General features: G+C 44.5%; 1 pseudogene; it reads left to right on the top strand.

The window, feature by feature from the left end:
- The first annotated feature begins 8,321 nt into the window (after positions 1–8,321).
- On the top strand, positions 8,322–10,501 carry LOC137348683 (olfactory receptor 52D1-like; annotated as a pseudogene).
- The last annotated feature ends 3,895 nt before the right edge of the window (positions 10,502–14,396 follow it).

The raw sequence follows: 14,396 nt of genomic DNA, 5'->3' as shown, positions 1-14,396 counted from the left end.
GGATACCCAGGGTCTATCACAGCCGGATAGGGATACCCAGGGTCTATCACAGTTGGAGAGGGATACCCAGGGTCTATCACAGCCGGATAGGGATACCCAGGGTCTATCACAGCTGGAGAGGGATACCCAGGGTCTATCACAGCCGGAAAGGGATACCCAGGGTCTATCACAGCTGGAGAGGGATACCCAGGGTCTATCACAGCAGGAGAGGGATACCCAGGGTCTATCACAGCAGGAGAGGGATACCCAGGCTCTATCACAGTCAGATAGGGATACCCAGGGTCTATCACAGCAGGAGAGGGATACCCAGGGTCTATCACAGCCGGATAGGGATACCCAGGGTCTATCACAGCAGGAGGGATACCCAGGGTCTATCACAGCAGGAGAGGGATACCCAGGGTCTACTACAGCTGGATAGTGATACCCAGGGTCTATCACTGCTGGATAGGAATACCCAGGGTCTATCACGGCTGGATAGGAATACCCAGGGTCTATCATGGCTGGATAGGAATACCCAGGGTCTATCACAGCTGGAGAGGGATACCCAGGGTCTATCACTGCTGGATAGGAATACCCAGGGTCTATCACGGCTGGAGAGGGATACCCAGGGTCTATCACAGCTGGAGAGGGATACCCAGGGTCTATCACTGCTGGATAGGAATACCCAGGGTCTATCACTGCTGGATAGGAATACCCAGAGTCTAGTACAGCTGGAAAGAGATACATACCCATGGTCTATCACTGCTGGATAGGAATACCCATGGTCTATCACAGCTGGACAGGGATACCCAGGTCTATAGCAGCTGGATAGGGATACCCAGGGTCTATAACAGCAATACAGTGATACCCAGGGTCTATCACAGCTGGATAGGGATACCCAGGGTCTATAACAGCAATACAGAGATACCCAGGGTGTATCACTGCTGGATAGGAATACCCAGAGTCTAGCACAGCTGGAAAGAGATACATACCCATGGTCTATAACAGCTGAACAGGGATACCCAGGTCAATCACTGTTGGACAGGGATACCCAGGTCTATAACAGCTGGATAGGGATACCCAGGGTCTATCACAGCTGAACAGGGATACCCAGGTCTATCACTGTTGGACAGGGATACCCAGGTCTATAACAGCTGGATAGGGATACCCAGGGTCTATAACAGCAATACAGTGATACCCAGGGTCTATCACAGCTGGATAGGGATACCCAGGTCTATCACTGTTGGACAGGGATACCCAGGTCTATCACTGTTGGACAGGGATACCCAGGTCTATAACAGCTGGATAGGGATACCCAGGGTCTATCACAGCTGGATAGGGATACCCAGGGTATATCACTGCTGGATAGCGATACCCAGGGTCTATCACTGCTAGATAGGGATACCCAGGGTATATCACAGCTATACAGCGATATCCAGGGTCCATCACTGCTGGATAGGGATACCCAGGGTCTATAACAGCTATACAGGGATACCCAGGGTCAACAACAGGTATACAGGGATACCCAGGATCTATAACAGCTGGACGGGGATTCCCAGGGTCGATCACTGCTGGACAGGGATATCCAGGTCTATCACTGCTGGACAGGGATACCCTGGTCTATCACAGCTGGATAGGGATACCCAGAGTCTATCACAGCTGGACAGGGATACCCAGGTCTATCACAGATGGACATGGATACCCAGGTCTATCACAGCTGGACAGCGATACCCAGGTCTATCACAGCTGGATAGGAATTCCCAGGGTCTATAACAGCTGGACAGGGATACCCAGGTCTATCACAGCTGGACATGGATACCCAGGTCTATCACAGCTGGACAGGGATACCCAGGTCTATCACAGCTGGATAGGGATACCCAGGTCTATCACAGCTGGATAGGAATTCCCAGGGTCTATAACAGCTGGACAGGGATACCCAGGTCTATCACAGCTGGACAGGGATACCCAGGTCTATCACAGCTGGACATGGATACCCAGGTCTATAACAGCTGGACAGGGATACCCAGGTCTATCACAGCTGGATAGGAATTCCCAGGGTCTATAACAGCTGGACAGGGATACCCAAGTCTATCACAGCTGGACAGGGATACCCAGGTCTATCACAGCTGGATAGGAATTCCCAGGGTCTATAACAGCTGGACAGGGATACCCAGGTCTATCACAGCTGGATAGGAATTCCCAGGGTCTATAACAGCTGGACAGGGATACCCAGGTCTATCACAGCTGGACAGGGATACCCAAGTCTATCACAGCTGGACAGGGATACCCAGGTCTATAACAGCTGGACAGGGATACCCAGGTCTATCACAGCTGGACATGGATACCCAGGTCTATAACAGCTGGACATGGATACCCAGGTCTATCACAGCTGGATAGGAATTCCCAGGGTCTATAACAGCTGGACAGGGATACCCAAGTCTATCACAGCTGGACAGGGATACCCAGGTCTATCACAGCTGGATAGGAATTCCCAGGGTCTATAACAGCTGGACAGGGATACCCAGGTCTATCACAGCTGGATAGGAATTCCCAGGGTCTATAACAGCTGGACAGGGATACCCAGGTCTATCACAGCTGGACAGGGATACCCAAGTCTATCACAGCTGGACAGGGATACCCAGGTCTATAACAGCTGGACAGGGATACCCAGGTCTATCACAGCTGGACAGGGATACCCAGAGTCTATCACAGCTGGACAGGGATACCCAGGTCTATCACTGCTGGACAGGGATACCCAGAGTCTATCACAGCTGGACAGGGATACCCAGAGTCTATCACAGCTGGATAGGGATACCCAGGTCTATCAAAGCTGGACAGGAATACCCGGAGTCTATCACAGCTGGATAGGGATACCCAGAGTCTATCACAGCTGGATAGGGATACCCAGGTCTATAACAGCTGGACAGGGATACCCAGGTCTATCACAGCTGGACAGGGATACCCAGAGTCTATCACAGCTGGACAGGGATACCCAGAGTCTATCACAGCTGGACAGGGATACCCAGGTCTATCACAGCTGGATAGGGATACCCAGAGTCTATCACAGCTGGATAGGGATACCCAGAGTCTATCACAGCTGGATAGGGATACCCAGAGTCTATCACAGCTGGATAGGGATACCCAGAGTCTATCACAGCTGGACAGGGATACCCAGGTCTATCACAGCTGGATAGGAATTCCCAGGGTCTATAACAGCTGGACAGGGATACCCAGGTCTATCACAGCTGGACATGGATACCCAGTTCTATCACAGCTGGACAGGGATACCCAGGGTCTATCACAGCTGGATAGGGATACCCAGGTCTATCACAGCTGGACATGGATACCCAAGTCTATCACAGCTGGATAGGGATACCAAGGTCTATCAGCTGGACAGGGATACCCAGGTCTATTACAGCTGGACAGGGATACCCAGGTCTATCAGCTGGACAGGGATACCCAGGTCTATCACAGCTGGATAGGGATACCCAGGTCTATCAGCTGGACAGGGATACCCAGGTCTATTACAGCTGGACAGGGATACCCAGGTCTATCACTGCTGGACAGGGATACCCAGGTCTATCACAGCTGGACAGGGATACCCAGGTCTATCACAGCTGGACAGGGATACCCAGGTCTATCACAGCTGGACAGGGATACTCAGGTCTATCACAGCTGGACAGGGATACCCAGAGTCTATCACAGCTGGACAGGGATACTCAGGTCTATCACAGCTGGATAGGGATACCCAGGGTCTATCACAGCTGGACAGGGATACCCAGGTCTATCACAGCTGGACAGGGATACCCAGGTCTATCACAGCTGGATAGGGATACCCAGGGTCTATCACAGCTGGACAGGGATACCCAGGTCTATCACAGCTGGACAGGGATACCCAGGTCTTTCACAGCTGGACACGGATACCCAGGTCTATCACAGCTGGACAGGGATACCCAGGTCTATCACAGCTGGACAGGGATACCCAGGGTCTTTCACAGCTGGACAGGGATACCCAGGTCTATCACAGCTGGACATGGATACCCAGGTCTGTCACAGCTGGACAGGGATACCCAGGTCTATTACAGCTGGACAGGGATACCCAGGTCTATCACAGCTGGACAGGGATACCCAGGTCTGTCACAGCTGGACAGGGATACCCAGGTCTATCACAGCTGGACAGGGATACCCAGGTCTATCACAGCTGGACATGGAGACCCAGGTCTATAACAGCTGGACAGGGATACCCAGGTCTATCACAGCTGGACAGGGATACCCAGGGTCTATAACAGCTGGACAGGGATACCCAGGTCTATCACAGCTGGACAGGGATACCCAGGGTCTATCACAGCTGGACAGGGATACCCAGGTCTATCACAGCTGGACAGGGATACCCAGGGACTCTGATTTTACACCAACAAAAAGTAAGTTAGTTGCTGTCGGTAAAACATCTTCAAATCTCTCATATTTCGAGCCTTATCTCAATGACAATAACCTTGGCCTCATCCTTTGGGACACTCACACATTCCAGGATGCTGCAAGTGCACCTGGAAAAGACCATTCTAGAGTTCAATGGGATTTTCCAGAAATAATCGAGACAGTGATACCGAATTTGATTGAAGTCAAACACAGTCTAAAACGTATATAACACAGAGAAAAGAAAGATAAGGTAAAGGAGCTAAGACGGATAAGTGGAGTTAAGACACAGATCAGCCATGATCTAACTGAATGGTGAAACAGTCTCCAGGAGCTGAATGCGCTACTCCTACCTTTCTAACCACAGCAATAATTTGCATTTATTTAGCGCCTTTAACCTAGGAAAATATCCCAAGGCACCACATAGAAGAATTATTGGACAAAATTTGACACTGAGAAGCTTAAAAAGATAATAAGGCAGATGACCAACAGCTTCGCCAAAAGGGTAGGTTTTAAGCAGCCTCTTAAAGGAGGAGGTAGGTAGAGAATGGAAGAGGTTTAGGGAGCCACAGCTTGTGGTATTATTTCACCTCACTTTCCATTTCATGTTCCTGCCTACCGTACTCCGTCCTGTCATTGGCTGAACAACTGTTTTCTGTTCAGTCTAAACTGACTATTTTGTATGAGAATTTTGTCTGTGGAATCACTTCCCGCGGGTAGGGGCTTCTGTAGAATTTTAGAACTAGACCGGCCTGATGGAGGCCATTTGACCCATCACATCTCTGATGGCTCTTTGAAAGAGCGATGCAGTTAATCTCACTCCGCTGCTCTTTCCCCATTGGCCTGTAATGTTTTTCTTTGACAGTTCCCTTTTGAAATGACTATTGAATCTGCTTTCACCGCCTTTGCAAGCAGTTCATTCCAGATCACAACTTGCTGAGTAAAGAAAAATCTCTACACTCCATCTCCCCCTTCCCAGCTTTTTTTTCATCCGTTATCTTAAATCTGTCTGCTTTGGTAACCTCTTATCAGTGGAAACAGTTTCTAACTATCTGCTGTATCAAGCCACTCCGCTCCCTATAAATACAAACCCCTCGATTAAATCGCTGCTAAATCTTCTTTGTTCCAAAGAGCACAATCCTCTCTAGTCTCTCCACTAACTCAACATCCTCATCCCTAGTCATGGTGCAAGGCGGAGGATTGTGACGGGTTCTTGGAAAATACTGGAAATTGGTAGCCGGAAAAATGGAAAGAAAACAAAACAGAAAGCCCAGTCACCAGCTTTGTGAATCTTTAGATCCGCTCTGGGAAATGGACTCAGAGGAGAATGAATGGTGAACTGCTTGATTGACCAGAGGCAGTCAAGGCACCTTTCAGATGCTGGGACAGTAACTCCGATGTTATCAGTGAAATTCATTGTTCTGAGCCATTGAAAGGATTCTCTTTACTGCACATCAGGAATTAAAACCTACTATCGGCTTCAGGACAATCAGAATACTTGGCAACAGATAAGGTCCAAAAGGCTCAAAGGAAGATGGCACCAGTTTTCGGAGAGCTGGTTCACGGTGACATGGATGTGTCTGCAATGGGCAGGACTGTTTCAATGCATCCAAAAGGAATTTCCCACCCTTTATTTTGGAAACAGTAAAACTGATAGAGGACAACTGCCATTTTGTCCCAACAATATGAACCTTTCTCCTGCTGCTCCAGGTCATCTTTCAGTGTTCATGTGCACCAGTCACTTTCATGCAATTGGTTAGTGTCTCGGCCATTAACTGAAAGGTTGGTGGTTTGAGGCCACACAGGGATGAAAGCTTTCACTATTTTCTCCCTTCAGAATTCATTGCCACGCGGTTCCAAATTTTCCTCATGTGCTTTGACTGTAAGAAAATACTCCCCAAAATTTGCCAACTCTGCTGTTATTCAGTAAGTCCCCACCCAAATGATTTCTTGAAAATTCTTTTCAAATATGATGTTGCAATTCTGAGGTTGTGATGAAGTGAAATCCACTGTCGAATTCAGGAATGAAGATTTACAGTTCACTGGAGATTCTGAGGTTGTGATGAAGTGAAATCCACTGTCGAATTCAGTAATGAAGATTTACAGTTCACTGGAGAATCTGAGGTTGTGATGAAGTGAAATCCACTGTCGAATTCAGTAATGAAGATTTATAGTTCACTGGAGATTCTGAGGTTGCTCTCCTTGAAACAAAGAAGGATGAGAGAAATTGTGATAGGTATGTTTAAAGTCGTGAAAGGTTTAGATACAGTAATGGAAGAGGAACTGTTTCCAATGGAAATGGGGAGGCGGTGGCGTAGTGGTATTGTCACTGGACTAGTAATCCAGAGACCCAGGGTATTCCTCTGGGGACATGTGTTCGAATCCCACCACAGCAGAAGGTGGAATTTGAATTTAATTAATAAATCTAGAATTAAAAGCTAGTCTAATGATGGCGCTAGTCTAATGATGGCCATGAAACCATTGTCGATTGTTGTAAAAACCCATCTGGTTCACTAATGCCCTATAGGGAAGGAAATCTGCTGTCCTTACCTGGTGTGGCCCACATGTGACTCCAGACCCACAGTGATGTGGTTGACTCTTACACGCCCTTTGAAATGGCCCAGCAAGCCACTTAGTTGGCAGCTCACTGCCACCTTCTCAAGGGCAATTAGGGATGGGCAATAAATGCTGGCCTGGCCAGCGACGCCCACATCCCATGAATGCATTAAAAAAAATGGCTGAAGGGTTGATAAACTAAGGGCGTAGATTTAAGATGACTGGCAGAAGTACCAGAGGCGACACGATGAAAAATTGTTTGATGCAACGAGCGGTTATGATTTGGAAAGCAATGTCTGATAGTGGGAAAGAAATATATTCAATCATAGCCTTCAAATGAAAATGTCTGAAGGAGCAAAATCTACAGGAATATGGAGTAAGAGTGGGTAATTGAGACTTCCTGCATTGTCGATGGAGATATGATGGGAAAATGACCTCTTTATGTGTTGTTTTTCTCTGTGCTTTCCCGTTTCTATGAATTTCAGTGACCTGTGAACAATAGATAAATATATTTCAGAAAGCTGAAGCTAATTCTTCATTAAGCTGCCAGCGACAGTTTTTGGATCCGCGTTCATCACCTGTTGCATTTTTAACCTCATTCCTGCTGCCTTTCCAATCAATCTCCCATCTTGCAGCCCATCATGGCGAAATCAGTGTTCTTGTTTTATGTCCTGAATGTTTAACGTTATAACGTGGAACACATTCAGCGAGAAGGTTTCTTGTAATTTCTATCACAGGATTTGGAACCAGACTTGCTGAATGACACTTTCAAAATACCAACATTTAACATTCCAAATAAGTAGATAGCTTTTGGAAGTGTTTTATAGGTAATCATGGCAGCAGATGTGGGCACAGCAAGCTCCCACAATGAGAGGAAGGATAGTCTTTGAGGAAGGAATATTGCCCGTTTATTCTTCAAATAGCGCCACAGAGCGCATTGCACTGACCAGAACAGTTTACCCACTGCTCTGAACGGAGTCATCTCACTCGCCACTTCAATGAACTGTCTATTTTTCATGCATTTTAGTCCTGCAGTCGGACTCGAACCTGTCCGATTCCAAGGCTGGACTGTTACCCCTGAGCTGAACTGACACGCATTCTGACCTCCAACAGCGGCCCAAATCGTCTCACTGTTGTGAAGGGGGATTGAGGTGAGGATGGAATGAGTCTCTTCACAATTCCTGCCCCCGCCGCTTCTCTTTTCCAGACTCTCTGCTCTCAGAGATGAACTCGAGGATTTCCTCCCCACACCATAACCCTTACCAATCTCACAGACTCCCCGCCCCGCTGAGATTGTTCTGCCTGGTTTCACCGGTTCAGATTAATGCTTAAATCTGTTGTTCGTTCTGTTTTTATCGGCTTATATCACTGTGATGGTTGGTAACGGTGCCATTATATTGGTTATCCAGGCGGAGTGAAGCCTGCACACTCCCATGTACCTGTTAATCTGTATACTGGCGGCTGTGGATATTTGTCACATCAGTCAGTTGTACCGAATATATTAACGAATATATGTTAGCGACAAAGATAAACCATACTGAAGCTGCATGGATCAAACGTTCTCCGTGCACGACGTCCTGAAAGGCGAGTTTATATCTTTATGTATCATGGCACGTGATCGAGATGTTGCACTTTGCAACCCACTGCGATATTCAACCAGAATCTCAGCAAAGGAAAAACTGAAAAAGAGCCACTTCATTCTCTGGCCCATAAACTGCTCCGTTGCTTTAGCGCCCGTTGGCCTCACAGTGCGGCTGCCTTTTTACGGGTCAGTGGTGACTGAGATTCTAATCTGCATCCACGTGACAGTGGGCAGGTTATCACGTGGGGATATCTCACTGAACAGCACGTTTTTGGACATGTGAGCGGGTCACTGGCTACCCGGTGGTGACATGGAAGATGTTAAATTGCACGGAGCATGCGCAAGAAATGTGCACAAACACACCCACGCACATCAGACACACAGACACACAGATTCACATACACAGTCCAGACATTATTTCTTACTCTGATGTGGGTCAGCTTCAGTAAGGACGACAGATCTACAACTGCATTTTGTGAATCTTCTCAAAATATTAGACATTGCTGTTGCTGCCGCCAATCCATGCTGGTATTCTATAGGCGCTGATATCCTTGACCAAGAGCACATCCAGCCTCCGGATTCACTTACTGCAGGCAGCTTTCCCCATTATTTTCCTACATTTAAGCTTGCAAAGTCCCAATCATTCTGGTTATAACTGACTTCAAATTTATCATGAGCTCCGTCACTGGGACAACACTGCAATCTAATGAACACATCTAATTCTCCATTCCAGTCCTCCGTCTTCTCCAATATTTGCCTGGTTAAACTCCAATATTCAGCTGCACTAAGTGCTTGGTGCACTGTTGCAGACTGTTGGAGAATTTTTCTGAGCTTTGCTAATTATTACTTAACTTTGTGGAAGCAGAAAAACAGGACACAGCTTGTAGCTAATCTAACCACAACCAACGGTCATAAATTGTAGACAGAGCAGCTAACCACAATCAGACATTACGGCCAGATATGGTGTCTGGAGTGGGCATTGGATTAAGGAACTAGCTTGTTATTGTTGAAACTGATGTTTTGCTGACCTCGGACTCTGCATGGTGCACAGTCACGTAGGCGGTGTTGTGATCATCTTGTGGGTGTTTATCGAATTGTGAAATTGTTAGCTCTGCCTCTGTAATACTATATAAATCCACGGCGTTCTGTAGCTCTTTGGAGTAGCACTGGACCGCCTTTAGGAAAGGTGTACACCCCATGATATCATGCAATAAAGTGTTTGTTCTCAACATCTGAGTCCAGAGAATTTGTTCAACAATTGGGCACAATCTGGATTTTCTCCAACAGATTTGGCATAGTCGGCAGGATCCCTGAGTTCACTGGATCCAAAAGAACCTAGTGAAAAAAACAAGTCAACAGGATCAGGGCTAAGTCTACTTTTCTGCGACCCTAGTGTCTCAATCACCCAGCCTGAGCCGGAATTAAGAGGGCCACTGGGCCCAACGTGAAGGCCAGTTAACTGGGAGAGGGGGACTAGAGGGGTCAAGGAAGAATTGGCTGAAACCTGATCAGAAAAGGTCTAAAATTGAGTAAATCTCACACATGGGAAGTGAGTAAAGCGAAGGGAAGTTGAAAAGGAGATAAGTAGAAAATCCAGTAAATTTAGGAATCTGGCATAGTCGGCTGGGCTGAATAGCTGATCTCGTTGAGTATACAAAGTTAAATCTCATGCATGGGAAGTGAGTAAAATACGGTGACAAGATATGGGACAGAGATGACTGGGGCTGTAACTAAATTACCAAATTGACCCAACAGGCACGTTTTCGGGGCTCCTGAGTACACCCGCTGATCTGGCCCTAGAGAAAGACACGGGTGACAAGAGTTGGAGAACGAAAATACCGTTGACCTGAAGAGACAGGGATGAGCCGGTTAGCTGACCTTGAGAATTTAACATTAACTGCGCCTGTTCGTCTCCTTGTGTGTGGTTTTGTCTTTTGTTTGTGTTAATGTTGTTTACTCCATAGAAATTAACTCATAAAATTAGAAGGTTTTGAGAAAGTAGAAGTAAGAATGGACTCAACAGCTTCCAAGAAGGAAGGCTTGCCCCCGGGGACGAGTAATCCATGTCCTCTGGAGAAAGGCGACCCACGTCCGTTTCCCCCCTCGAAGGAGACGCAGAAGCACCACGGTAGATATGTGTTTTAAAGATAGGTATGTTCTGGAGTAAAAACAAGTTACTGTGTCTTTGATTCGACTGTGAGAATGTTGGAAGCTTCCATGAATTGAATATCTGGGTTTTACAGTTTGTGTTCTGTACAGATTGTGTTCTGTCGAACTGACTGTCGTTAACTCTTTGTTGTCTGGCTTTAATGTTAAAAGCATGAGTCTATTAAATTGTTTGGAATTGAGTGAGTGTGAAAAGTGATTGTTGAATGTGTTCATTTCTATTTAGTGTTGTGCACCCAGGAATGGGATATAAAATTGAATTATATTTTAAGTTAAAGTTTTATTTTTAGTTGGTTTTGCAACTGTGAATAGGCAGTGAATAATTTTCTGAGGGATAAGCTTCAGCCTTGAAGGTTTGAAGATGTCTGGCAGAAATCCAATTTGAAGTTTACAACACCTGCTTTAATTGGAGTTCCAGTTTAAAATCTGTTCTAGTTTTTGGAGTCTAAATTTGAAGACATGTTTTACTGACTGTTATATTGTTTTAAGGGAAAGAAAGGATAGAAAAGGAGATATAGGAAAGATTCTGTCTGTTTAAAAAGATTCTGTTTGTGTAAGGACTTAGTGTTAAGTCTTTTGTTGTAAGAATGTTAAATAACTTTTTCTTTAGTTTTGGTTTTATTAGTCATTTGAAAAGGCGCCTGAAGAAAGAGCAAGAAAATGACGTAATTTACCTATCTTTTAAAATAAGCACGTGCGATTCTGTTCTGTTGTGTGTAGTTAATAAGTATTATAAGTTAATAAGTCTGAATTGAATTAATACTGTTAAGGTTAATTGACTTGTCTAAGTTGAAGAACTGAAAATTTCATTTGTTGCAACAATGAACTTTCAAGTTTAGCATGTCGAGTTTTGGAGGAGTCTTAAGTTCCGGATAGAGGACTCACTCATAGAACATCGGCAGTTTCGATTTTTAAATATTATTGCAGTGAATTAGAATTGGAATCATCTTTGTTATAAAAATCCTTGGATTAGGAACCTCTGACAAGAGATACTGAAAGTTTGGAAACAATTGGAGTTTAATCTAAAATGCTGTCTTTCCTGATGGAGATGCTTTCCTTTGAAGTTGAAAATGTTACACATGATTTTGTTGTTTTTAAACTCCAAAGATACCAAAAGGATTGAAAAGGTTTAAAATAGATAGTTATTTTCGATCAGAAAAGAAAGGTTTCGTAAAGTGACGTAGCTGAGAATGTTTTGCTCCGCCCCCTTGGAGACAAACAAAGAACTTAACTCGCTGTAGTTTTTTTGCATTGCTGAGAGTCAGATTTATACATGTTGGACATTGTTAAATTTTACATTTCTAAGTTGACAGATAGAATTGGACAAATTAACCCATTGGGCTCAGGGGCAGAGCCACAATGGATTCTTTTTAAGCAGGTGACGGCAGGTTCCAAGGCCACATGAGAACTGATGCCACAACAAGAGATCCAGCAGCTTTGAAAATTTAAAACTTAATTGCAGACATCAAATATCATAGCATCTTTATCAATGAGACAAAATGCTTGAGAAGGAAAGATAGTTGCAAGCATTTCTGTTCTTAACGTACAAAAAGTACAACCAAGTCTGGGCATAAGAAATTGGAATCAATAAACAAAATTTAATTGATATGAGTGGTTATTTAAAGCACTCAAAGGGAAATTTATCTGATATTTAAGAGGACAATCAAAGTTTTAGAAAATAACAAATCAGTGGTTTACTGTGTTGGACATTAGCAATGGGTTCTGGTCCATACAGTTGGCACAAGAGTGTCAATATAAATTTGCGTTTACGTTCAAGGGACAACAGTACATCTGGACGTGTCTCTCCCAGGGATTTTATAATAATCCATCAATATTCCACCTTCCTTCAGAAGGTCAGAGTGAAAGTTAAGCTGAAAATGGCACCGATAATGAAGGAAAAGGTTTCTTATTTGGGAATAGTAATAACACAGGGAAAGCATGAGACAGAGCAAAAGTGAGTGCAGACAATCCTCGAACTCCCCCTAGCGCAAGATATTAAAGCTCTAAGATTAAAAAAAGGACAGTTCCTATTCCAGGTTGTGAGATTAAACAGACAAGAAGCACCAACCCCCACGGTTAACCCCACATCCGAATTACCGACGAGTAAGGTTACGACCCAACAGCCACAAGTGACTGGTCTCCCTTGCCCGGTCTTGACTACAGGACCAGAAAATGGACTTGCAATAATAAAAACTAATAAAATTGTATATGATAATATAAAGCTTGAGTTGGTACTGGTAATATTGATTTTCTCAGATATCCAGCTACCTGACTTGTGCCCTGAGAAGACCCGAGAGTTGTACAAGGTATTACTGTAACAATTGTTGAGACAGGAATTTGGTAATGAGAAAATGATAAATAGATTACATAAAATACAATGATATTTTACCCTATGTTATGGAAATTGGGAAAAGAGGTAATTGGAACAACATTGTCCATTGTCTGAGTGTAGTCTGGAAAACCAGGTGATCATATGTCCTCATCCTAAATATCAAACGGCAGAATCAAAATGTGGATTTAATACCACTGTAAATTGCACCATGGAAACTAGGAAAGCATTGTCAGGATTAACCCACGTGGCCTATATGGGAAAGGGGAGATATTGCTTAACCACCACATCGAAGGAGTACCAGTATGGACATAACCGGACTTGTCCGGTGAGCAACAGTACATTTTGGTTCAACCCACAAATACCAACCCGAGTAGGAAAGATGGAGTTGGTACAGATACATGAGCAAAAGACAGAAACGATAACTGTGACAGAAAGTATTAAGGAGGATTTGACAAATTACCTCCAAGAATATGAATATACTATTCAGCCATTGCCCACACACTTGGGTAAAGAGAGACAGCAGCTAGAAGTCATTGCTATAGTGTACTACAATCTGGAACAACAGTCGCAGATGCTACAAGATGAGATTAACAAGATAAATGATTCTACCTGGCAGGAGGACTTATGGAACTGGGGGTCAGACGTGCAGATACACCCCTGGTTTAGAATTATCTCCCATGTCCTGATAGTGGTTTTGGGTATCATGGTGTTAGATGTGACCTACTTAATTTGGCAACTTAAGAAATTAATTAGGCGATGCAAGAGGATGTATGAACACAGGTTGGACAGCTACCCGAAAAGCAATTAGTGTTTGAACTTGCTCTGTAAAAGGAGGGACAATTAGTTATGCCATAAAAGGGTAATTGTATAACCTTTTATATACTTAAAGTGAGTTAATGAATGATCAATGTACTTTATGAAATTGTATTATGTTTATGCAATCGATTATGTAACAGTGATGCTTAAATGAAATTGTAATTGTACAAGTGTACCACCTTTTATGTTGTAAACAAGTAATTGAAGCCCCTGCAAAACTTATACCTTTACAGAGTTCCCGCTGCCCCCTTGTGATATAAGCAGGCGACGTATTGAGTGTGACCCCTCCGGGTGTTGAAGGCTGTTTCTAGACAATAGAGACCATTAAAGGCACCTAGGTGGGATCAAGGGAAGGATTCTTAAAAGGGTTTTGAAGAATAAAAGAGGGGACTGTCAGAACGGAATTTTAGAATTTTAAGAACAGAATTTTATGGGGACATTTAAACTGAGATTAATCAATCATGTATTGCTAGCTTGGCCTTGCAGCTGGTACAGCGCGATGGCAGGAAAATATATTATGTTTCAATGACTACGTTAAGCCCCAGACCTCTC

The sequence above is a fragment of the Heterodontus francisci genome, chromosome 34 (assembly GCF_036365525.1).
Source record: "Heterodontus francisci isolate sHetFra1 chromosome 34, sHetFra1.hap1, whole genome shotgun sequence".
Lineage (NCBI taxonomy): Eukaryota > Metazoa > Chordata > Chondrichthyes > Heterodontiformes > Heterodontidae > Heterodontus > Heterodontus francisci.
The sequence above is the reverse complement of the archived record's forward strand: the minus strand, read 5'-3'. Positions and strand labels throughout refer to the sequence as shown.